Consider the following 24,494-nt stretch of genomic DNA (forward strand, 5'->3'; position numbering starts at 1 on the left):
GACACACAGGGAGTGAGGGAGAGAGGAGAGGGACACACAGGGAGTGAGGGAGAGAGAGGAGAGGGACACACGGGGGGAGAGAGAGGAGAGGGACACACAGGGAGAGAGAGGAGAGGGACACACAGGGAGAGAGAGGAGAGGGACACACAGGGAGAGAGAGGAGAGGGACACACAGGGAGAGAGAGGAGAGGGACACACAGGGAGAGAGAGGAGAGGGACACACGGAGAGAGAGGAGAGGGACACACAGGGAGTGAGGGAGAGAGAGGAGAGGGACACACAGGGAGAGAGAGGAGAGAGACACACAGGGAGAGAGGAGAGGGACACACAGGGAGTGAGGGAGAGAGAGGAGAGGGACACAGGGAGAGAGAGAGGAGAGGGACACACAGGGAGTGAGGGAGAGAGAGGAGAGGGACACACAGGGAGTGAGGGAGAGAGAGGAGAGGGACACACAGGGAGTGAGGGAGAGAGAGGAGAGGGACACACAGGGAGTGAGGGAGAGAGAGGAGAGGGACACACGGAGTGAGGGAGAGAGAGGAGAGGGACACGGAGTGAGGGAGAGAGAGGAGAGGGACACACGGAGTGAGGGAGAGAGAGGAGAGGGACACACAGGGAGTGAGAGAGAGGAGAGGGACACACGGAGTGAGGGAGAGAGAGGAGAGGGACACACAGGGAGTGAGAGAGAGGAGAGGGACACACAGGGAGTGAGAGAGAGGAGAGGGACACACAGGGAGTGAGGGAGAGAGAGGAGAGGGACACAGGGAGTGAGGGAGAGAGAGGAGAGGGACACAGGGAGTGAGGGAGAGAGAGAGGGACACACGGAGTGAGGGAGAGAGAGGAGAGGGACACACGGAGTGAGGGAGAGAGAGGAGAGGGACACACGGAGTGAGGGAGAGAGAGGAGAGGGACACACGGAGTGAGGGAGAGAGAGGAGAGGGACACACGGAGTGAGGGAGAGAGAGGAGAGGGACACACAGGGAGTGAGGGAGAGAGAGGAGAGGGACACACGGAGTGAGGGAGAGAGAGTAGAGGGACACACGGAGTGAGGGAGAGAGAGGAGAGGGACACACGGAGTGAGAGAGAGGAGAGGGACACACGGAGTGAGGGAGCGAGAGGAGAGGGACACACAGGGAGTGAGGGAGAGAGAGGAGAGGGACACACAGGGAGTGAGGGAGAGAGAGGAGAGGGACACACAGGGAGTGAGGGAGAGAGAGGAGAGGGACACAGGGAGTGAGGGAGAGAGAGGAGAGGGACACACGGAGTGAGGGAGAGAGGGACACACGGAGTGAGGGAGAGAGGGACACACGGAGTGAGGGAGAGAGGGACACACGGAGTGAGGGAGAGAGGGACACACGGAGTGAGGGAGAGAGGGACACACGGAGTGAGGGAGAGAGGGACACACGGAGCGAGGGACACACGGAGAGAGGGACACACGGAGAGAGGGACACACGGAGTGAGGGAGAGAGGGACACACGGAGTGAGGGAGAGAGGGACACACGGAGTGAGGGAGAGAGGGACACACGGAGTGAGGGAGAGAGGGACACACGGAGTGAGGGAGAGAGGGACACACGGAGTGAGGGAGAGAGGGACACACGGAGTGAGGGAGGAGAGGGACACACGGAGTGAGGGAGGAGAGGGACACAGGGAGTGAGAGGGAGGAGAGGGACACAGGGAGTGAGAGGGAGGAGAGGGACACAGGGAGTGAGAGGGAGGAGAGGGACACAGGGAGTGAGAGGGAGGAGAGGGACACACGGAGTGAGGGAGAGAGAGGAGAGGGACACACGGAGTGAGGGAGAGAGAGGAGAGGGACACACGGAGTGAGGAGAGGAGAGGGACACACAGGGAGTGAGGGAGCGAGAGGAGAGGGACACACAGGGAGTGAGGGAGAGAGAGGAGAGGGACACACAGGGAGTGAGGGAGAGAGAGGAGAGGGACACACAGGGAGTGAGGGAGAGAGGGACACACGGAGTGAGGGAGAGAGGGACACACGGAGTGAGGGAGAGAGGGACACACGGAGTGAGGGAGAGAGGGACACACGGAGTGAGGGAGAGAGGGACACACGGAGTGAGGGAGAGAGGGACACACGGAGTGAGGGAGAGAGGGACACACGGAGTGAGGGAGAGAGGGACACACGGAGTGAGGGAGAGAGGGACACACGGAGTGAGGGAGAGAGGGACACACGGAGTGAGGGAGAGAGGGACACACGGAGTGAGAGGGAGAGAGGGACACAGGGAGTGAGAGGGAGGAGAGGGACACACAGGGAGTGAGGGAGAGAGAGGAGAGGGACACACGGAGTGAGGGAGAGAGAGGAGAGGGACACACGGAGTGAGGGAGAGAGAGTAGAGGGACACACGGAGTGAGGGAGAGAGAGGAGAGGGACACACAGGGAGTGAGGGAGAGAGAGGAGAGGGACACACAGGGAGTGAGGGAGAGAGAGGAGAGGGACACACAGGGAGTGAGGGAGAGAGAGGAGAGGGACACACAGGGAGTGAGGGAGAGAGAGGAGAGGGACACACAGGGAGTGAGGGAGAGAGAGGAGAGGGACACACGGAGTGAGGGAGAGAGGGACACACGGAGTGAGGGAGAGAGGGACACACGGAGTGAGGGAGAGAGGGACACACGGAGTGAGGGAGAGAGGGACACACGGAGTGAGGGACACACGGAGTGAGGGACACACGGAGTGAGGGACACACGGAGTGAGGGAGAGAGGGACACACGGAGTGAGGGACACACGGAGTGAGGGAGAGAGGGACACATGGAGTGAGGGAGAGAGGGACACACGGAGAGAGGAGAGAGGGACACACGGAGTGAGGGAGAGAGAGGAGAGGGACACACGGAGTGAGGGAGAGGGAGGAGAGGGACACACAGGGAGTGAGAGGGAGGAGAGGGACACACGGAGTGAGAGGGAGGAGAGGGACACACAGGGAGTGAGAGGGAGGAGAGGGACACACGGAGTGAGGGAGAGAGAGGAGAGGGACACACGGAGTGAGGGAGAGAGGAGAGAGGGACACACGGAGAGAGGAGAGAGGAGAGAGGGACACACGGAGTGAGGGAGAGCGAGGAGAGGGACACACATGGAGTGAGGGAGGAGAGGGACACACAGGGAGTGAGAGGGAGGAGAGGGACACACGGAGTGAGAGGGAGGAGAGGGACACACGGAGTGAGAGGGAGGAGAGGGACACGGAGTGAGAGGGAGGAGAGGGACACACAGGGAGTGAGAGGGAGGAGAGGGACACACAGGGAGTGAGAGGGAGGAGAGGGACACACAGGGAGTGAGAGGGACACACAGGGAGTGAGAGGGAGGAGAGGGACACACAGGGAGTGAGAGGGAGGAGAGGGACACACAGGGAGTGAGAGGGAGGAGAGGGACACACAGGGAGTGAGGGAGAGGGAGGAGAGGGACACACAGGGAGTGAGGGAGAGGGACACACAGGGAGTGAGGGAGAGGGAGGAGATTGACACACAGGGAGTGAGGGAGAGGGAGGAGAGGGACACACAGGGAGTGAGGGAGAGGGAGGAGAGGGACACACAGGGGGGGGGAGAGAGAGAGGGGAGGACACACGGAGTGAGGGGGAGAGGAGGGACACACGGGGGGAGAGAGAGGAGGGAGAGGGACACAGGGAGAGGGAGGAGAGGGGCACACAGTGAGTGAGGGAGAGAGAGAGGAGGACACATGGGGAGAGGGAGGAGAGGGACACACAGGGAGAGAGAGAGAGAGAGGAGGACACACGGGGGTGGGGGAAGAGAGAGAGGAGAGGGACACACAGTGAGTGAGGGAGAGAGAGAGGGGAGGACACAGGGAGAGAGAGGAGAGGGACACACAGGGAGAGAGAGGAGAGGGACACACAGGGAGAGAGAGGAGAGGGACACACAGGGAGAGAGAGGAGAGGGACACACAGGGAGAGAGAGGAGAGGGACACACAGGGAGAGAGAGGAGAGGGACACACAGGGAGAGAGAGGAGAGGGACACACAGGGAGAGAGAGGAGAGGGACACACAGGGAGAGAGAGGAAAGGGACACACAGGGAGAGAGAGGAGAGGGACACACAGGGAGAGGGAGGAGAGGGACACACAGGGAGTGAGAGGGAGGAGAGGGACACACAGGGAGTGAGGGAGAGGGAGGAGAGGGACACGGAGTGAGGGTGAGGGACACACAGGGAGTGAGGGTGAGGGACACACAGGGAGTGAGGGTGAGGGACACACAGGGAGTGAGGGAGAGGGACACACAGGGAGTGAGGGAGAGGGAGGAGAGGGACACACAGGGAGTGAGGGAGAGGGAGGAGAGGGACACACGGAGTGAGGGAGAGGGAGGAGAGGGACACACAGGGAGTGAGGGAGAGGGAGGAGAGGGACACACAGGAAGTGAGGGAGAGGGAGGAGAGGGACACACAGGGAGAGAGGGAGGAGAGGGACACACAGGGAGTGAGGGAGAGGGAGGAGAGGGACACGGAGTGAGGGTGAGGGACACACAGGGAGTGAGGGTGAGGGACACACAGGGAGTGAGGGAGAGGGACACACAGGGAGTGAGGGAGAGGGAGGAGAGGGACACACAGGGAGAGAGGGAGGAGAGGGACACACAGGGAGTGAGGGAGAGGGAGGAGAGGGACACACGGAGTGAGGGAGAGGGAGGAGAGGGACACACAGGGAGTGAGGGAGAGGGAGGAGAGGGACACACAGGAAGTGAGGGAGAGGGAGGAGAGGGACACACAGGGAGAGAGGGAGGAGAGGGACACACAGGGAGTGAGAGAGAGAGGAGAGGGACACACAGGGAGTGAGAGGGGAGAGGGACACACAGGGAGGGAGGAGAGGGACACAGGGGGAAGAGAGAGAGGAGAGGGTCACACGGAGTGAGGGAGAGGGACACACGGGGGGAGAGAGAGGAGGGTACACAGGCAGAGGGGGAGTGAGGGAGAGGAGGACACAGGGAGAGAGAGGAGAGGGACACACGGGGAGAGAGAGAGGGAGGAGAGGGACACACGGGGAAGAGAGAGAGGAGAGGGACACACGGGGAGAGAGAGAGGAGAGGGACACACGGAGTGAGGGAGAGAGAGGAGAGGGACACGGAAGGAGGAGAGGGACACACAGAGGGAGGGAGAGGGAGGAGAGGGACACAGGGAGGGAGGAGAGGGACACGGAGTGAGTGACACACAGGGAGAGGGAGAGAGAGGAGGACACACAGGGAGAGAGGGAGAGGAGGACACAGGGGATAGAGAGGAGGACACACGGGGGAGAAAGAGAGAGCGGACACACGGGGGAGAAAGAGAGAGAGGAGGACACACGGGGGAGAAAGAGAGAGAGGAGGACACACGGGGGAGAAAGAGAGAGAGGAGGACACACGGGGGAGAAAGAGAGAGAGGAGGACACACGGGGGAGAAAGAGAGAGAGGAGGACACACGGGGGAGAAAGAGAGAGAGGAGGACACACGGGGGAGAAAGAGAGAGAGGAGGACACACGGGGGAGAAAGAGAGAGAGGAGGACACACGGGGGAGAAAGAGAGAGAGGAGGACACACGGGGGAGAAAGAGAGAGAGGAGGACACACGGGGGAGAAAGAGAGAGAGGAGGACACACGGGGGGGAGAGAGAGAGAGAGAATGACACACGGTGGGGGGGGGGGAAGAGAGAGAGAGAGAGAGAGAGGGGGGGGGAACACGCGGGGAGGGGGAGAGAGAGAGGGGGGAACACGCGGGGAGGGGTAGAGAGAGGGGGGAACAAGCGGGGAGAGGTAGAGAGAGGGGGGAGCACGCGGGGAGAGGTAGAGAGAGGGGGGAGCACGCGGGGAGAGGTAGAGAGAGGGGGGAGCACGCGGGGAGAGGTAGAGAGGGGGGAGCACGCGGGGAGAGGTAGAGAGAGAGGGGGGAACACGCGGGGAGAGGTAGAGAGAGAGGGGACACACGGGGAGAGGTAGAGAGAGAGGGGACACACGGGGAGAGGTAGAGAGAGAGGGGACACACGGGGAGAGGTAGAGAGAGAGGGGACACACGGGGAGAGGTAGAGAGAGAGGGGACACACGGGGAGAGGTAGAGAGAGAGGGGACACACGGGGAGAGGTAGAGAGTGGGTGAGGTAGAGGAGGGGGACACAAGGAGAGAGGAGTGGGACACGGGGAAAGGGGGACACAGAGAGAGAGAGAGGGAGGACACACGGGGGGGGGGGTAGAGAGAGGGAGGACACACGGGGAGGGGGAGAGAGAGGGAGGACACACGGGGAGGGGGAGAGAGAGGGAGGAGACACGGGGAGGAGGGAGAGAGAGAGGGGGAGGAGACACGGGGAGAGAGAGAGGTGGAGGAGACACGGGGAGGGGGGGGGAGAAAGAGGGGGAGGACACGCGGGGAGGGGGAGGACACACGGGGAGGGGGAGAGAGAGAGGGGGGGAGAGAGAGGGGGAGGACACACGGGGAGGGGGGGAGAGAGAGGGGGAGGACACACGGGGAGGGGGGGAGAGAGAGGGGGAGGACACACGGGGTGGAGGGGAGAGAGAGGGGGAGGACACACGGGGAGGGGGGGAGAGAGAGGGGGAGGACACACGGGGAGGGGGGGAGGACACACGGGGAGGGGGAGAGAGAGGGGGGGAGGACACACGGGGAGGGGGAGAGAGAGGGGGGAGGACACACGGGGAGGGGGAGAGAGAGGGGGGGGAGGACACACGGGGAGGGGGAGAGAGAGGGGGGGGAGGACACACGGGGAGGGGGAGAGAGAGGGGGGGAGGACACACGGGGAGGGGGAGAGAGAGGGGGGGAGGACACACGGGGAGGGGGAGAGAGAGGGGGAGGACACACGGGGAGGGGGGAGGACACACAGGGAGGGGGAGAGAGAGGGGGGGAGGACACACAGGGAGGGGGAGAGAGAGAGGGGGAGGACACACGGGGAGGGGGAGAGAGGGGGGGGAGGACACACGGGGAGGGGGGAGGACACACAGGGAGGGGGAGAGAGAGAGGGGGAGGACACACGGGGAGGGAGAGGGGGAGGACACACGGGGAGGGAGAGGGGGAGGACACACGGGCAGGGGTGGAGAGGGAGAGGGGGAGGACACACGGGCAGGGGTGGAGAGAGAGAGGGGAGGACACACGGGGGAGAGAGAGAGGGGAGGACACACGGGGAGGGGGAGGACACACGGGGAGGGGGAGAGAGAGAGAGAGGGGAGGACACACGGGGGAGAGAGAGAGGGGAGGACACACGGGGAGGGGGAGGACACACGGGGAGGGGGAGAGAGAGAGGGGGAGTACACACGGGGAGGGGGAGAGTGGGGGAGGACACACGGGGAGGGGGAGAGAGAGAGGGGGAGGACACACGGGGAGGGGGAGAGAGAGAGCGGGGGAGGACACACGGGGAGGGGGAGAGAGAGAGGGGGAGGACACACGGGGAGGGGGAGAGAGAGAGGGGGGACACGGGGAGGGGGAGAGAGAGAGGGGCGACACGGGGAGAGAGAGAGGGGGGACACGGGGAGAGAGAGGGGGGAGGACACATGGATAGGGGGGACACGGGGGGAGAGAGAGAGGGGGGACACGGGGAGAGAGAGAGGGGGAGGACACATGGAGAGGGGGGACACGGGGGGAGAGAGAGAGGGGGGACACGGGGAGAGAGAGAGGGGGAGGACACATGGAGAGGGGGAGAGAGGGAGAGGGGGGACACATGGGGGGGGGGGAGAGGGAGGGGGGACACACGGGGAGAGGGGGAGGGGGGACACGGGGAGAGGGGGAGGGGGGACACGGGGAGAGAGAGAGAGGGGGGACACGGGGAGAGAGAGAGGGGGGACAAGGGGAGAGAGAGGGGGAGGACACACGGAGAGGGGGGACACACGGGGAGGGGGGACACACGGGGAGGGGGAGAGAGAGGGAGGGAGGACACACGGGGAGGGGGAGAGAGAGGGAGGGGGCACACACGGGGAGGGGGAGAGAGAGAGGGAGGGGGCTCACACGGGGAGGGGGAGAGAGAGAGGGAGGGGGCTCACACGGGGAGGGGGAGAGAGAGAGAGGGGGCACACACGGGGAGAGAGAGAGAGAGGGGGGGCACACACGGGGAGGGGGAGAGAGAGAGAGGGGGGACACACAGAGAGAGAGGGGACACACGGGGAGAGGTAGAGAGAGAGAGAGGGGACACACGGGGAGAGGTAGAGAGAGAGAGAGGGGACACACGGGGAGAGGTAGAGAGAGAGAGAGGGGACACACGGGGAGAGGTAGAGAGAGAGAGGGGACACGGGGAGAGGTAGAGAGAGAGAGGGGACACGGGGAGAGGTAGAGAGAGAGAGGGGACACACGGGGAGAGGTAGAGAGAGAGAGGGGACACACGGGGAGAGGTAGAGAGAGAGAGGGGACACACGGGGAGAGGTAGAGAGAGAGAGGGGGACACACGGGGAGAGGTAGAGAGAGAGAGGGGACACACGGGGAGAGGTAGAGAGAGGGGGGTGAGACACGGGGAGAGGTAGAGAGAGGGGGGGAGACACGGGGAGAGGTAGAGAGAGGGGGGGAGACACGGGGAGAGGTAGAGAGAGAGGGGGGAGACACGGGGAGAGGTAGAGAGAGAGAGAGAGAGGGGGAGAGGAGGGGGACATACGGGGAGGAGGGGGACATACGGGGAGGAGGGGGACACACGGGGAGAGGTAGGTAGAGAGAGAGGAGGACACACGGGGAGAGGTCGGTAGAGAGAGAGGAGGACACACGGGGAGAGGTAGGTAGAGAGAGAGGAGGACACACGGGGAGAGGTAGGTAGAGAGAGAGGAGGACACACGGGGAGAGGTAGGTAGAGAGAGAGGAGGACACACGGGGAGAGGTAGGTAGAGAGAGAGGAGGACACACGGGGAGAGGTAGGTAGGTAGAGAGAGAGGAGGACACACGGGGAGAAGTAGGTAGAGAGAGAGGAGGACACACTGGGAGAGGTAGGTAGGTAGAGAGAGAGGAGGACACACGGGGAGAGGTAGGTAGAGAGAGAGGAGGACACACCGGGAGAGGTAGGTAGAGAGAGAGGAGGACACACGGGGAGAGGGAAAGAGAAAGAGAGAGGAGGGGACACGGGGGGGGAAGAGAGAGAGAGGAGGGGACACGGGAGGAGAGAGAGAGAGGAGGGGACACGGGAGGAGAGAGGAGGGGACACGGGAGGAGAGAGAGAGAGGAGGGGACACGGGGGGAGAGAGCGAGAAAGAGGAGATCCGGGGGAGAGAGAGAGAGGCGACACGGGGAGAGAGAGAGGGGACACGGGGAGAGAGAGAGAGAGAGAGGGGACAAAGGGGGAGAGAGAGAGAGGAGGGGACAAAGGGGGAGAGAGAGGAGGGGACAAAGGGGGGAGAGGGAGGGAGAGAGAGAGAGAGAGGAGGACACACGGGGTGAGGGAGAGAGAGGAGGACACACGGGGAGGGGGAGAGGGAGGGAGAGAGAGGAGGACACACGGGGAGAGGGAGGGAGAGGAGGGCACACGGGGAGAGGGAGGGAGAGGAGGGCACACGGGGAGGGGGAGAGAGGAGGGGGACACACGGGGAGAGGGAGAGAGGAGGGGGACGCACGGGGAGAGGGAGAGAGGAGGGGGACGCACGGGGAGAGAGGAGGGGGACGCACGGGGAGAGAGGAGGGGGACGCACGGGGAGCGGGAGAGGGGGGCACTCGGGGAGCGGGAGAGGGGGGCACTCGGGGAGCGGGAGAGGGGGGCACTCGGGGAGCGGGAGAGGGGGGCACTCGGCGAGCGGGAGAGGGGGGCACTCGGCGAGCGGGAGAGGGGCACTCGGGGAGCGGGAGAGGGGGGCACTCGGGGAGCGGGGCACTCGGGGAGCGGGGGAGGGGTACACGGAGGGGGGAGAGGGGCAGGAGGGGATAGAGATACAGAGAGACATGGAGAGAGGGACAGGACGAGGGGGGAAGGAGAGAGGGACAGGACGAGGGGGGAAGGAGAGAGGGACAGGACGAGGGGGGAAGGAGAGAGTGACAGGACGAGGGGGGAAGGAGAGAGTGACAGGACGGGGGGACGGAGAGAGAGGGACAGGAGGCGGGGGACGGAGAGAGAGGGACAGGAGGCGGGGGACGGAGAGAGAGGGACAGGAGGCGGGTGGCGGAGAGAGAGGGACAGGAGGCGGGGGTCGGAGAGAGTGGGACAGGAGGCGGAGGAGGGGGGGTGAGAGAGGGGCAGGAGAGGGGGAGAGAGACACACGGAGAGAGGGGCAGGAGAGGGAGAGAGACACACGGAGAGAGGGGGCAGGAGAGGGGGAGAGAGACACACGGAGAGAGGGGCAGGAGGAGGGAGAGATACGAGAGAGAGAGAGAGGGTCAGGAGGAGGGGGGAAGAGAGAGTCACGTAGAGAGGGAGACAGGAAGTGGGGGAGAGAGGGACAGGAAGTGGGGGAGAGAGGGACAGGAAGGGGGGGAGAGAGGGGGACAGGAGGAGGAGGGGGGGAGAGAGAGGGACAGGAGGAGGAGGGGGGAGAGAGAGGGACAGGAGGAGGAGGGGGGGAGAGAGAGGGACAGGAGGAGGAGGGAGGGAGAGAGGGACAGGAGGAGGAGGGAGGGAGAGAGGGACAGGAGGAGGAGGGAGGGAGAGAGGGGCAGGAGGAGGGAGAGATACGAGAGAGAGAGAGAGGGTCAGGAGGAGGGGGGAAGAGAGAGTCACGTAGAGAGGGAGACAGGAAGTGGGGGAGAGAGGGACAGGAAGTGGGGGAGAGAGGGACAGGACGGGGGGACGGAGAGAGAGGGACAGGAGGCGGGGGACGGAGAGAGAGGGACAGGAGGCGGGGGACGGAGAGAGAGGGACAGGAGGCGGGTGGCGGAGAGAGAGGGACAGGAGGCGGGGGTCGGAGAGAGTGGGACAGGAGGTGGAGGAGGGGGCGTGAGAGAGGGGCAGGAGAGGGGGAGAGAGACACACGGAGAGAGGGGCAGGAGAGGGAGAGAGACACACGGAGAGAGGGGGCAGGAGAGGGGGAGAGAGACACACGGAGAGAGGGGGCAGGAGAGGGGGAGAGAGACACACGGAGAGAGGGGCAGGAGGGAGAGATAAGAGAGAGAGAGGGTCAGGAGGAGAGGGGAAGAGAGTCACGTAGAGAGGGAGACAGGAAGTGGGGGAGAGAGGGACAGGAAGTGGGGGAGAGAGGGACAGGAAGTGGGGGAGAGAGGGACAGGAAGGGGGGGGAGAGAGGGACAGGAAGGGGGGGGGAGAGGGGGACAGGAAGAGGGTGGGGGGAGAGGGACAGGAGGAGGAGGGGGGGAGAGAGAGGGACAGGAGGAGGAGGGGGGGGAGAGAGAGGGACAGGAGGAGGAGGGAGGGAGAGAGGGACAGGAGGAGGAGGGAGGGAGAGAGGGACAGGAGGAGGAGGGAGGGAGTGAGGGACAGGAGGAGGAGGGAGGGGGAGAGAGGGACAGGAGGAGGAGGGAGGGGGAGAGAGGGACAGGAGGAGGAGGGAGGGAGAGAGAGGGACAGGAGGAGGAGGGAGGGAGAGAGAGGGACAGGAGGAGGAGGGAGGGAGAGAGAGGGACAGGAGGAGGAGGGAGGGAGAGAGAGGGACAGGAGGAGGGGGGGGGGGAGAGAGAGGGACAGGAGGAGGGGGGGGGGAGAGAGAGGGACAGGAGGAGGGAGGGAGCGAGAGGGGGACAGGTGGAGAGGTGGAGAGAGATGGACAGGAGGAGGAGGAGGGGGGAGAGAGGGGGACAGGAGGAGGAGGGGGGGAGAGGGGGACACGGGGAGAGAGATAGGCAGGAGGAGGAGAGAGAGATTCACACTGAGAAATAGGGGCAGGCAAAGGCGGTGAGAGAGAGAGGGAGAGAGAGACACACACACGGAGAGTGGAGGAGGAGGAAAAATTAAAAAGCAGCACCTCAAAAGTAAGGATTATTACCTGAGCCATGAGCAAATTGGCATAGGGTAAATAAGAGTGGAGAGTTAAATTCGTGGCTCAAAGATTGGTGTTGGAGAAATGGATTTCAATTCAAGGGGCACTTGCATCAGTACTGGGCAAAGTGGGAGCCTTCATCTGAACCGTGCTGGGGCCAGTGTTCTGGCGAATCGTATAACTAGGGCGGTAGAGAGGGCTTTAAACTAAATAGTGTGGGCGAGGGATCAAGTTTGGGAAAATGTGATAAATTAAAGAAAGAAAACAAGGCAAGAGAGCAAGGTAGCAATAAGGGAAATGATAATCAGAGAGTGGCAGGAAGGGGCAGAGCATGCAAACTTAAGAGTGCACCAGCAGATAAGGCATAGAGGTTGCAAAAATAGTAAAAAGACAGCACTAAAGGCTTTGTACCTGAATGCGCGTAGCATTCGTAACAAAATGGATGAATTGACAGCTCAAATGGAAATAATTATGTACGATCTGATAGCCATTACAGTGACATGGCTGCAAGATGACAAAGGCTGGAACCTGAATATTCAAGGATACTTGACATTTCAGAAGGACAGGAAGCCAGGAAAAGGTGGAGGAGTAGCTCTGTTAATTAAGGATGATATGAGTATAATAGAGAGAAATGCCCCTAGTTCTGAAGACCAAAATGTAGAATCAGTTTGGGTAGAGATAAGAAATATAAAGGCAAGAAGTCACTTGTGGGAGTAGTTTATAGGCCCCCTAACAGTAACCACACTGTAGGACAGGGTATACAGGAAGAAATAATGGGGGCTTGCGAGAAAGGAACAGCGATAATCACGGGTGATTTTAATCTACATATAGATTGGAAGAATCTGATTGGCAAAGGTAGCCTGGAAGATGAGTTCATAGAGTGCTTTCGGGACAGTTTCTTAGCACGCTCTAGAGCCAACCAGAGAGCAGGCTATTCTAGATCTGGTAATGTGCAATGAGACAGGATTAATTAATAACCTCATTGTAAAGAAGCCCCTAGGGAGCAGTGATCACAATATGATTGAATTTTGCATTCAGTTTGAGGGAGCGAAGAGTAGGTTTAAGACTAATGTTTTAAACTTAAGTAAGGGCAATTATGAGGGGATGAAGACAGAGCTGGCTAAAGTGAACTGGGAACTTAGGTTAAGGGATAGGTCAGTAGAGATGCAGTGGCAGACATTTAATGACATATTTCATAACACTCAGCAGAGATACATTCCAGTGAGAAAGAGGGATTCTAGGGGAAGGACGTACCATCCGTGGCTGACTATGGAAGTTAAAGATAGTATCAAATTGAAAGAAAAAGCATACAATTCCGTGAAGATTAGTGGCATGTCAGAAGATCGGACAGAATATAAAAAACAGCAAAGAATGACTAAAAGAATAATGAGGGAGAAATTAGAGCACGAGAGAAAGCTAGCTAGAAATATAAAAACAGATAGTAAGAGTTTCTACAGGTATTTAAAAAGGAAAAGAGTAAGTAAAGTTGGTTCTCTAGAGAGTGTGGGGAATTAATAATGGAGAACAAGGAAATGGCAGATGAATTGAACAGATATTTTGCATCCGTCTTCACTATAGAGGATACAAATAACATGTCAGAAATAATTGTGAATCAAGAGGTGAAAGGGAGTGAGGAACTTAAAACATTTACAATCACCAGGGAAAGGGTTCTGAAAAAATTATTGGAACTAAAAGCTGACAAGTCCCCAGGTCTTGACAGACTTCATCCTAGGGTCTTAAAAGAAGTGGCTGCAGAGATAGTAGATGCATTGGTATTAATTTTCCAAAATTCCCTAGATTCTGGAAGGGTCTCATCAGATTGGAAAGTATCGAATGTAACTCCTCTATTCAAGAAAAGAGGGAGACAGAAAGCAGGAAACTACAGGCCAGTTAGCTTAACATCTGTCATAAGGAAAATGCTAGAATCTATTATTAAGGTTATAGCAGGCCACTTATAAAATCTCAATGCAACCAGACAGAATCAGCACGGCTTTGTGAAAGGGAAATCGTGTTTGTCTAATTTATTAAGGGAAAGTGGCAAGTTGGATCCAAAATTGGCTCAGTGGCAGGACAGAAAGGGTAAAGGTCAATGGGTATTTTTGTGACTGGAAGTCTGTTTCCAGTGGGTTTCTGCAGGGCTCAGTACTAGGTCCCTTGCTTTTTGTGGTATATATTAATGATTTGGACTTAAATATAGGGAGCATGATTAGGAAGTTTGAAGATGATACAAAAATTGGCCTTGTGGTTGATAGTGAGGAGGAAAGCTGTAGACTGCAGGAAGAAATCAGTGGACTGGCCAGGTGGGCAGAAAAGTGGCAAATGGAATGCAGTCTGGAGAAGTGTGAGGTAATGCATTTGGGGAGGTCAAACAAGGCAAGAGAATACACAATAAATGGGAGGATACTGAGGCGTGGAGGAACAGAGACACCTTGGAGTGCATGTCCACAGATCCCTGTAGTTAGCAGGACAGGTAGATACGGTGGTTAAGAAGGCATACGGGATACTTTCTTTTATTAGCCAAGGCATAGAATATAAGAGCATGGAGGTTATGCTGGAACTGTATAAAATACTAGTTAGGGCACAGCTTGAGTACTGCGTACAGTTCTGGTCTCCACATTACAGGAAGGATGTAATTGCACGAGAGAGGGTAGAGAGGAGATTTACGAGGATGTTGCCATGACTGGAGAATTTTAGCTATGAGGAAAGGTTGGGTGGGCGGGATCGTTTTCTTTGGAACAGAGGAGGTGGAGGGGTGATTTAATTGGGGTGTACAAAATTATGAGGGGCCTAGATAGAGTGGATAGGTAGGATCTATTTCCCTTAGCAGAGAGGTCAATAACCAGGGGGCATAAATTTACAGATTGATAGAAGGATTAAAGGGGGTTGCTGAGGAAAATTTTTTTCACCCAGAGGGTGGTGGTGGTGGTCTGGAACTCACTGCCTGAAAGGGTGGTAGAGGCAGAAACCCTCATCACAATTAAAAAGTACTTGGATGTGCACCTGAAGTGCTGTGATCTACAAGGCTACGGACCAATTGCTGGAAAGTGGGATTAGGCTGGGTGGCTCATTTTCGTCCGGTGTGGACATGATGGGCCGAAAGTCTGCCTCATGTGCCGTACATTTTCTATGATTCCATATAAAATAGCCACTAATAAATCCAATAGGGAATTCAGGAGAACCTTTCTTTACCCAGAGAGTGGTAAGAATGTGGAATGTGGTACCACAAGGAGCAATTGAGGCAAATAGCATCGATGCATTTAAGGGGAAGCAAAATAAACACACGAGGGTGAAAGCAATGGAAGAATATGCCCATAAGGATGGATGGAGGAGGCTCATGTAGAGCATATACGCCGGCATAGACTAGTTGGGCCGTAGGCCTGTTTCTGCGCTGTAGACTGGATGTAACTCAACGTAAGCCAGAGGGCAACAAGAAAGAATAAATTTGCATTTCTGTAGCACCTTATCGCACCTATCCTATCAAACAACTTCATGCATAATGAATTACTTTGAAGTGCAGCCACAAAGTATAGGCAAACACAGCAAGATCTGACTAACAGCAATGGGATGCATGCTGAGTTAATCTGTTTTTGAGAATATTGACTAGGATACTAGAAGTCTGTTTTTCTTCGAGTAGTGCCTTTGGACCTTTAATATCCAACTAAGAGAGACTTCAGGACTGAGATGTACACACTTCAGGAGCAGAGGGGCCAGTAGATAGTACAAGAGACACTGGCAGGTCTGAAAATAAAGAGGGAGACACACTGAGCCGACAGATAAGAGAGAAATCGAGGCAGACATACAGAAAAGCAGGAAGGGGCAAGAGGCTTTGGGACAATGTGAGTCAGAGATACATGTTTGGAAAAAGGCAGAGAAGGGCTTGGGAGAGAAAAATATAGGCAGGGAAGAGAGAGAGAGAGAGGGAGGGTTTGTGTGCAGGCAGATGGGCTCAGAAGGATTGATAGACAGACAGGAATAGGCGACATGGGGGCTATTAAGCACAGAGATGCCATCCTGAGGACATAGTGAAACACATGAGAGAGAGAGAGCAGAGCCAGGCAAACAGAAATGGACAGACACAGACAGCAGGAGAGTGAGAGACACAACCCCCCCACACCCCAAGCGACACCGAGACAAACACACACAGGCTTGGAAATGGAGATATGGAGAGAGAGAAACAGTTTTGGAAATAGTGATGGAGATGGGCAAAGAGAGATTCAGAGAGACGTGCATAAGTGCAAGGGCAGGCCTTGGACAAACAGAGAGAAGGAAGGAAAGGTAGAACAAAGAAGTTGCATTTATATAGCTTCTTTCGTGACATCAGGACATCCCAAAGTGCTTTACAGCCAATGAAGTACTTCTGAAGTGTAGTCACTGTTGTGATGTAGGAAACGCAGCAGCCAATTTGTGCACAGCAAGGTCCCATAAACTGCAATGAGGTAATGACCAGGTAATCTGTTTTTAATGTTGGTTGAGGGATAAATATTGGCCTGGACACCTGGAGAATACCCCTGCTCTTCAGATAGGGCCTTGGTTTAATGTCTCATTCGAAAGGTGGCACCTCTGACAGTGCAGTACTCCCTCAGTACTGCTCTGAAGTGTCAGACTGAATTATGTGCTCAAATTTCTGGAATGGGACTTGAACCCACAACCTTCTTACTCGGAGGCAAGAGTGTTACGGCGACCTGGCGACCATGTGTGCAGGACGTGTGTCCAGCTGCAGCTACTGGCTAACCGCATTTCGGTGCTGGAGCTGCGGGTGGATTCACTGTGGAGCATCAATTAGCTCAATTGCTAAATTTAAATCTGAGATAGATAGCTTTTTGGCAACCAAAGGTATTAAGGGATATGGGCCAAAGGCAGGTATATGGAGATAGATCATAGATCAGCCATGATCTTATCAAATGGCGGAGCAGGCACAAGGGGCTGAATGGCCTACTCCTGTTCCTATGTTTCTACCCGCGATGCTGAGATTATCGTGGATTGCACGTTCAGTGAAGTGGTCATACCGCAGGTAAAGATTACGCAGGCAGAAAGGAAATGGGTGACCACCAGGCAGAGTAAAAGGACTAGGCAGGTAGAGCAGAAGTCCCCTGGGGTCATCTCCCTCTCAAACAGATATTCCGCTTTGGATATTGTTGGGGGAGATGGCTTATCCAGGGGAATGCAGCAATAGCCAAGAGTGACTCAGCTGCACAGGAGGGGAGGAAAAAGAATAGGAGAGCAATAGAGATAGGGGATTCCATCGTAAAGGGAACAGATAGGCATTTTTGTGGCCGCAGACGTGACCCAGGATGGTATGTTGCCTCACTGGTGCTAGGGTCAAGGATGTCACTGAGCGGCTGCAGGACATTCTGAAGGGGGAGGGTGAACAGCCAGAGGTCATGGTCCATATCGGTACCAATGACATCGGTTTAAAAAAAAGGGATGAGGTCCTGCAAGCAGAATATAGGGAGTTTGGAAATAAATTAAAAAGCAGGACCTCTAAGGGAGTAATCTCAGGATTACTCCCAGTGCCACATGCTAGAGAGAGCAGAAATAGGAGAATAGACCAGATGAATGCGTGGCTTGAGAGATGATGTAGGAGGGACGGGTTTAAATTCCTGATGTGGAGATGCCGGTGATGGACTGGGGTGGACAAATGTAAGGAATCTTACAACACCAGGTTATAGTCCAACAGTTTTATTTGAAAATCACAAGTTTTCGGAGCTTAACTCCTTCGTCTGCCGAAGGAGGTAAGCTCCGAAAGCTTGTGATTTTCAAATAAAACTGTTGGACTATAACCTGGTGTTGTAAGATTCCTTAAATTCCTGAAGCATTGGAACAGATTCTGGGAAAGGCGGGACTTGTACGAGCTGGACAGGCTGCACCCAAGCAGAACCGGGACCAATATCCTCGTGGGGTATTTGTTCTGTTGGGGAGGGTTTAAACTAGTACGGTAGGGGGATGGGAATCAAAGGGCAGGTACAGATAGGACAAATTCAGACCAGGAAACGGGAAGTAGGAAAGCAGTTAGTGACGTAGTTAGCGACTCAGAATGGCAAAAGAAGCAACGGTTAAATAGTATTCAGCACAGGAATTTGACCGGTTAAAGGGTATATACTTCAATGCAAGGAGTATTACAAACAAAGCAGATGAGCTAAGGGCACAGATGGACACAATGCAGCATGATATCATTGCTATAACGGAAACCTGGCTTAAAGAGGGGGATAATTGGCAGCTCAGTATCCATGGAAATAGAGTTTTCAGGCAGGATAGAGTGGGTAATAAAAAAGGAGGGGGTAGCATTATTGGTTAAAGAATCAATTACAGTTGTGAGAAGGGATGATATGCTAAATGGATCATCAATCGAGGCCATATGGGTTGAGCTAAGAAATAAAAAAGGGTCAGTCACACTACTAGGAGTGTACTATAGACCCCTGAATAGCGAAAGGGAGATAGAAGAACAAATATGTAGGCAAATTTCCAAGTGCAAAAATAAGAGGGCAATAATAGGGGACCTCAACTACCCTAACATCAACTGGGATTCAAACAGTGTGAGGGGCACAGGGGGCGCAAAATTCTTGATTGATGTCCAGGAGAACTTTTTTAGCCATTAAGTGACAGACCCAACAAGAGGGGATGCAATTCTAGATTTAGTCCTGGGAAATGAAGATGGGCACGTGGGTGAAGTGACAGTGGGTGACCATATTGGGGATAGTGAGCACAATTCAGTTAGTTTTAGCATTATTATGGAAAAGGACAGAACTAAATCAGGAGTAAACATTTTAAATTGGGGGAAGGCAAATTTTACAAAACCAAGAGGTGATTTGGCAGAAGTGAACTGGACACAACTACTTGAGGAGAAATCAGTGGCAAGCCAATGGGAGGCACCAAAAAGTGAAATATTACAGGCACAATGCAGACACGTCCCCTCAAAGAAAAAAGGTGGCACTGCCAAATTTAGAGCCCCCTGGTAGTCTAGACGTATACAGGGCAAGATAAAGCAGAAAAAGAAAGCTTATGACTGTCACAGAAAACTAAATACTGCAGAAAGCCTAGAGGAGTATAGAAAGTACAGAGATGACGTAAAAAAGGAAATAAGGAAAGAAAAGAGAGGGCGTGCAAAAATATTAGCTAGTAAGATTAAAGAAAACCCAAAGATGTTTTATCAGTACATTAAGAATAGCTAAGGAAAAGTTGGGACCTATCAGGGATGATAAGGGTAACTTGAGTTTAGAAGCAGAGGATGTGGGTAGGGTTTTAAATGAATATTTTGTCTCCGTATTCACAAAGGAAAGGGATGATCCGGACGTAGTAGTTAAAGAGGAGAGGTGTGAAATATTGGATAAGGTAAACATAACGAGAGAGGAAGTACTAGAGGGACTGGAATCCTTGAAAGTTGATAAGTCACCAGGGCCGGATGGATTGTTTCTTAGGCTATTGAAGGAAGTGAGGGAGGAAATAGCGGATGCTCTGATGATCATTTTCGAATCTTCACTAGATACAGGGGAGGTACTGGAAGACTGCAAACGTAGTACCATTGTTTAAAAAGGGTACGAGGGAAAGGCCGAACAATTATAGGCCGGTCAGTCTTACCTCGGTGGTGGGCAAACTATTAGAATCAATACTGAGAGATAGGATAAACTGTCACTTGGAAAGGCATGGTTTAATCAGGGATAGTCAGCATGGATTTGTTCAGGGAAGGTCATGCCTTACAATTCTGATTAAATTCTTTGAGGAAGTGACAAGGAGGATTGATGAGGGTAGTGCAATGGATGTTGTCTACATGGATTTTAGTAAAGCATTTGACAAGGTCCCATATGGCAGACTGATCAGCAAGATAAAAGCCCATGGGATACAGGGAAATGTGGCGAATTGGATCCAAAATTGGCTCAGTAACAGGAAACAAAGGGTAAAAGTCGATGGATGTCTTTGCGAATGGAAATCCGTTTCCAGTGGTGTGCCACAGGGCTCAGTGTTGGGTCCCTTGCTGTTTGTGGTATATATTAATGATTTGGACTTGAATGTAGGGGGCAAGATTGGCAAATTTGCAGGGGCCTGTGGCAGATGGTGAGGGAACCATCAGGAAGGAAAAACCTACTTGACCTCACCCTCACCAATTTACCTGTCGCAAAAATTGGCCGTGTAGTTGATAGTGAAGAGGATAGTTGTAGACTCCAAGAAGATATCAATGGGTTGGTGGAGTGGGCGGAAAAGTGTCAAATGGAGTTCTACCTGGAGACGTGTGAGGTAATGCACTTAGGGAGGGCAAACAGTAAAAGGGAATACGCAGTAAACAGGAATATATTGAGAGGGGTGGAGGAAATGAGAGACCTTGGAGTTCATGTGCACAGGTCCCTGAGTGTGGCAGTACAGGTAGATAAGGTTGTGAAGAAGGCATATGGAATGCTCTCCATTATTAGCCGAGGTATAGAATACAAAAGCAGAGATGTAATGATGGAACTGTATAAAATGCTGGTAAGGCCACAGCTGGAGTATTGTGCGCAGTTCTGATCACCACATTACAGGAAGGACGTAATTGCTCTGGAGAGAGTGCAGAGAAGATTTACAAGAATGTTGCCAGGGCTTGAAAATTGCAGTTACGAGGAGAGATTGGATAGGCTGGGGTTGCTTTCCTTGGAGCAGAGGAGGCTGAGGGGTGACTTGATTGAGGTGTACAAAATTATGAGGGGCCCATATAGAGTAGACGGGAAGTACCTGTTTCCCCTAGCAGAGTGTTCAAGAACTAGAGGACATAGATTTAAGCTGATTGGCGGAAGGATTAGAGGGGACATGAGGAAAAAGTTTTTTAGCCAGAGGGTGGTGGGTGTATGGAATTCGCTGCATGAATTGGTGGTCAAGGCAGGTACCCTCAACTCTTTTAAAAAGTACCTAGACCTGCACCTAAAGTACTGTAAGCTGCAGGGCTACAGACCGGGTGCTGGAAGGTGGGATTAGAATGGGCACCTGGTTGTTCTTTGAGCTGGTGCGGACACGACGGGCCGAATGGTCCCCACTTCTGTGCTGCATCTTTTCTATGGTTCAGTGGTTACCACTGAGCCAAGGCCAAGAGAGAGAAAGAAATGCGAGCAGGCCTGGGGACAGGACAAAATGATGCAGTGAGGCAGAGAATGAGTCACAGGACAAGCTTGGAGAAAGTTAGCCACAGGCAGGTTGACTCAGGAAGAAACAGTTATGCCTGGTACGGAACAATAGAGAAAGAGAGGGCACCCTGGGTGGAGAAGAGTTGGGGAGGGAGAGATATGCCTGAGGGTTGGGAGAGACACTCAGACATATAAACAAGCGTGGAGACGGAGAAAGACAGGTAATGACGGGCCTAACAGATAGGCAGACGGGATAAATGGAATTAAATTGGGTAAAGAGATATATAGAGATTGGCCAGAGAGAGAGTCAGGCCCAGAGATGGAGAAGGCAAGAGGCAGGAACAGACCTGGCTACACAGACACAAATGGCCAAAATTCCTTGGGTTTATACACATGGACATTTGGAGACCTGGGAGTAAAGGAAGGGCAGTGGTAGGGGGGGCACAGAGAAAAATAAGCCTAGGGATAGATGAAGAGAAGGACTTGGGGGTAAAAAGAGTGAGAGACCCAGGGACATTCAGAAAGAGAGAGAGAGAGAGACACACACACACACACACACACGTGAGAGAGAAAATACCGACGGTTTGATAGAATAGAGTTAGACACACCCAAGGGGAGAACGGAGAGGGGATTTCTCTGGTATGGGCAAACCATTGGAGGAGTGGGGATTATAAGCAGATGGGAAAAGTGTATGGCAGAGTCCTTGTATTTTTTTGGGCGGGGGCGGTTGGGGGAAGGGAGACGAGGAAAGAGAAGTCCTTGCCTTACTAATGTAATTAATTTCCAGGATCTGCTCAACTATATGTGCTGTGGATTCATTTTCAAACGGATAAAGGAGTGAACAAGTCGAACAAATCAGGGTACAGAATTGCTTTTAAATCAGTTGGAAGGCTCAGTCGGAGGGTGTGGCTGAGTTACGGAGAAATGCTATATTATCTGATCTCATAAATGCAAGTTCTTTTATAGCTTGACTTGCTCTTTAGGTTTAGATTCAGTAACCCAGTTTGTGTTTTGAAACTAGAGACCAGTGACTGGAAAGGGAGTCAAAGGGAAACCAAATTAGGAGCTATAGTTTCAGGGTATGGATTTAAAAGTAAACAGTGTGTGTTCACTGCTAAATCCAGCAAAAGCAAAGGTGTAGAAGTTTCTTATGTCACTTTGGCAGCTAATATTTCACTGGTTCTGTATTCTTATCTGATGATTAAAGGGCAGGTATTTCTAACCTCCCATGGAGGTAATATATCACTAAACTTATTGCTCCAGAGAAATCAGTATTTATGTGTTTATACACAAAACGGTGGTTATGACCAAATAACCTAATTTCTGTAGGGTTTCATGATATCAGTAGTGAGAAAATTGTCTGCAAATGGCGCCCAGTTGATACGAGGGAGGATATTCAGGATTGATGGAAAGTAGAAGTTTAGATGGAGAGATTGGAATCAATTAAGAGCTGGTGATCTGCAGCAATAGATGTACAGTCTGACTGTGTAAGATATTGCATTATTATTACTAAAGCTGCTAATGTATTTAAAAATAACCAGGTTGAAGCTGGTTATTTAGTAGTTCATCTGGGAACTTTTAAAGCCCTGTTTATAAAATAACTGGAAATTAATGTATTTACAATACAATTGGTAATGTAAAACATACAACTTTTTAAAAACAATGTTAAAAAAATTACTAGGCAAGTTACACTGGGAATTAAAAAAGAACTCTACAAAAGCAGTTAACTAAATTTTAAGTGGAGTAAATTAATCCTAAAAAGAAAAAAAGTGCAACTTTTTGGTGTAGGTAACCTGATCACGGTCAGCAAGAGGTACAGTAGATGGATGTTGCAGCAAGAGAGGGGAAACATTATCAAGCAATTATAAATGCGCTGCTGTTCCTTGACTTTTCAGCTCACCACAGCTGGACAGTAATGATTACGTGAATGTTTCCTAGACCTGTACCAAGGGCTAGTTTGGAGTTTTATCATTGAAGTTATTACCAATACAGTAGCTTCCCAGTGTGTAAAAGGGATTTGTGATAAAGGTCAGTGCAGATGTCTGGAGATGTCTGATTTTTCTCATCCACAGCTCATTCCAAACACTGCCCCAAGGCTTCTTTCAATCCGACACTTCCATTGTCCCTGTTCTTGCCTAACTCCACTGACTTCCTATGCCTTATCAAATGATTTCAAGATCTTTGTTCTCAGAGAGGGCATCATTTAAGAAAATTTACTTTGCAGCAAGCAGGTGAAGTGGCACATCGTTTTCTTCAGAACTGGTTGGACTCAGAGTTTGATGGTGGGCTTGGAATTCCAAGGTTACAAAATTGTTTTCTGTCACAGTAGATTGCCATTGATTTTCGATCTGCATCACTGCTGTTATTTTATTGACAGGCATGCAACGACCATTTGTTATAGCCTTATTTGAGTAGAATTTCAGGGTGATGGGATGAGTTCTTGTGGATCTTCATAATTGATGTCACTGTTCATGACCTATGGCATATTTTGTTCAAAGGCTCTTCCATTCTGACTAAGCCCATTTTGAAGTAATTCTGGATGTTTGGAAGCAAGAAAAACCAAAGGAAATGCTTGAGTTTTCTTGATTGTAACTTTACTTGGGTAACACTTTTTGAAATTTCAATGAGTTTGCTAGATTTTCATGTAATTTTAATTACATTTTGAAAAATATTGTTCTTCCTAAAATTTCTGGGGTGAAATTCACCCAACTACCTCATCTCCAAACACTGGTTAGATTATTTGTGTGGTGGATTTCTGACCTCTGCAGACATGTCACTAATCTATCTCCGCCTTTGAAAACCTTATCAAAACACATCTCTTCAAACAAGTTTTCGGTCATCTCTCCTGAGCACAGACTCCTTGGCTTGGTGTCCCACTTTCTTATGCCCATCTGTGAAGCACATTGTGAACATTTCTTAATGCGAAAAGTGCTATGTAAATGCTCGTTGGTTGCTTCGGGGAAAGGCTGGCACCTCACATAGGGGGCAGCATTTTATTTAAATGGGGTGGGGGTAAAGAGAGTAAGCTGGGTAGAATTTGGTTAGTGATGTGCTGTTGGCTTGCAATGTGGATGCTTTAAAATTCTGCCAGAATTTTTTTGAAGCTCGAGTGACATGATTAATGGAATTATTAGCCACAAACAAAAACTCTCTGGCTGATACTTTATAATTAGCAGTTTCCACATTTGTAAATTACGGGCAGATGGAGCAGACAACAACATGTCCATGAATCCAAACTGCAAAATAATTTATAGCGTAACTGAATTTCATAGTAAATTTCTACAGATTATTCTTGTGTCTTGTGTTGCCCTACAAAAAAAGGGTAAAAATTGTACCTGAATGTGGCATCCATTTTCTGTACTGATTGTCGTCTTTAGAGGCTTGAAATGAAGTATGTTGTATCCCATTGTAAACAATTTTACAACATCAAGTTATAGTCCAGCAATTTTATTTTAAATTCACAAGCTTTCGGAGGCTTCCTCCTTCCTCAGGTGAACGTTGTTGGAAATGAAATCCTCGAAATGAAATCGCATTTATAATTCACAGAACAATGCATGGTGATTACAGACAGTTTTTTCAACTGCCCGTTGCCAAGGCAATCAGTGTGCAGACAGA

The 24,494-nt window shown here is 53.2% G+C and overlaps 1 protein-coding gene across 3 annotated transcripts in view; it reads left to right on the forward strand.

Moving 5' to 3' along the window:
• The window catches only part of ark2n (arkadia (rnf111) N-terminal like PKA signaling regulator 2n), a 129,820-nt gene that overhangs the window by 8,999 nt on the left and 96,327 nt on the right, over positions 1-24,494 (forward strand). The window contains exon 2 of one of the 3 annotated variants that reach the window (XM_067983036.1): positions 21,667-21,739. The exons of the other annotated variants lie outside the window; for them this stretch is intronic. The gene's annotated coding sequence lies outside the window, so the exon portion shown is untranslated. The remainder of the gene's footprint in view (positions 1-21,666; positions 21,740-24,494) is intronic. 3 annotated transcript variants of the gene reach the window in all.

Source organism: Heptranchias perlo, chromosome 1, assembly GCF_035084215.1.
Source record: "Heptranchias perlo isolate sHepPer1 chromosome 1, sHepPer1.hap1, whole genome shotgun sequence".
Lineage (NCBI taxonomy): Eukaryota > Metazoa > Chordata > Chondrichthyes > Hexanchiformes > Hexanchidae > Heptranchias > Heptranchias perlo.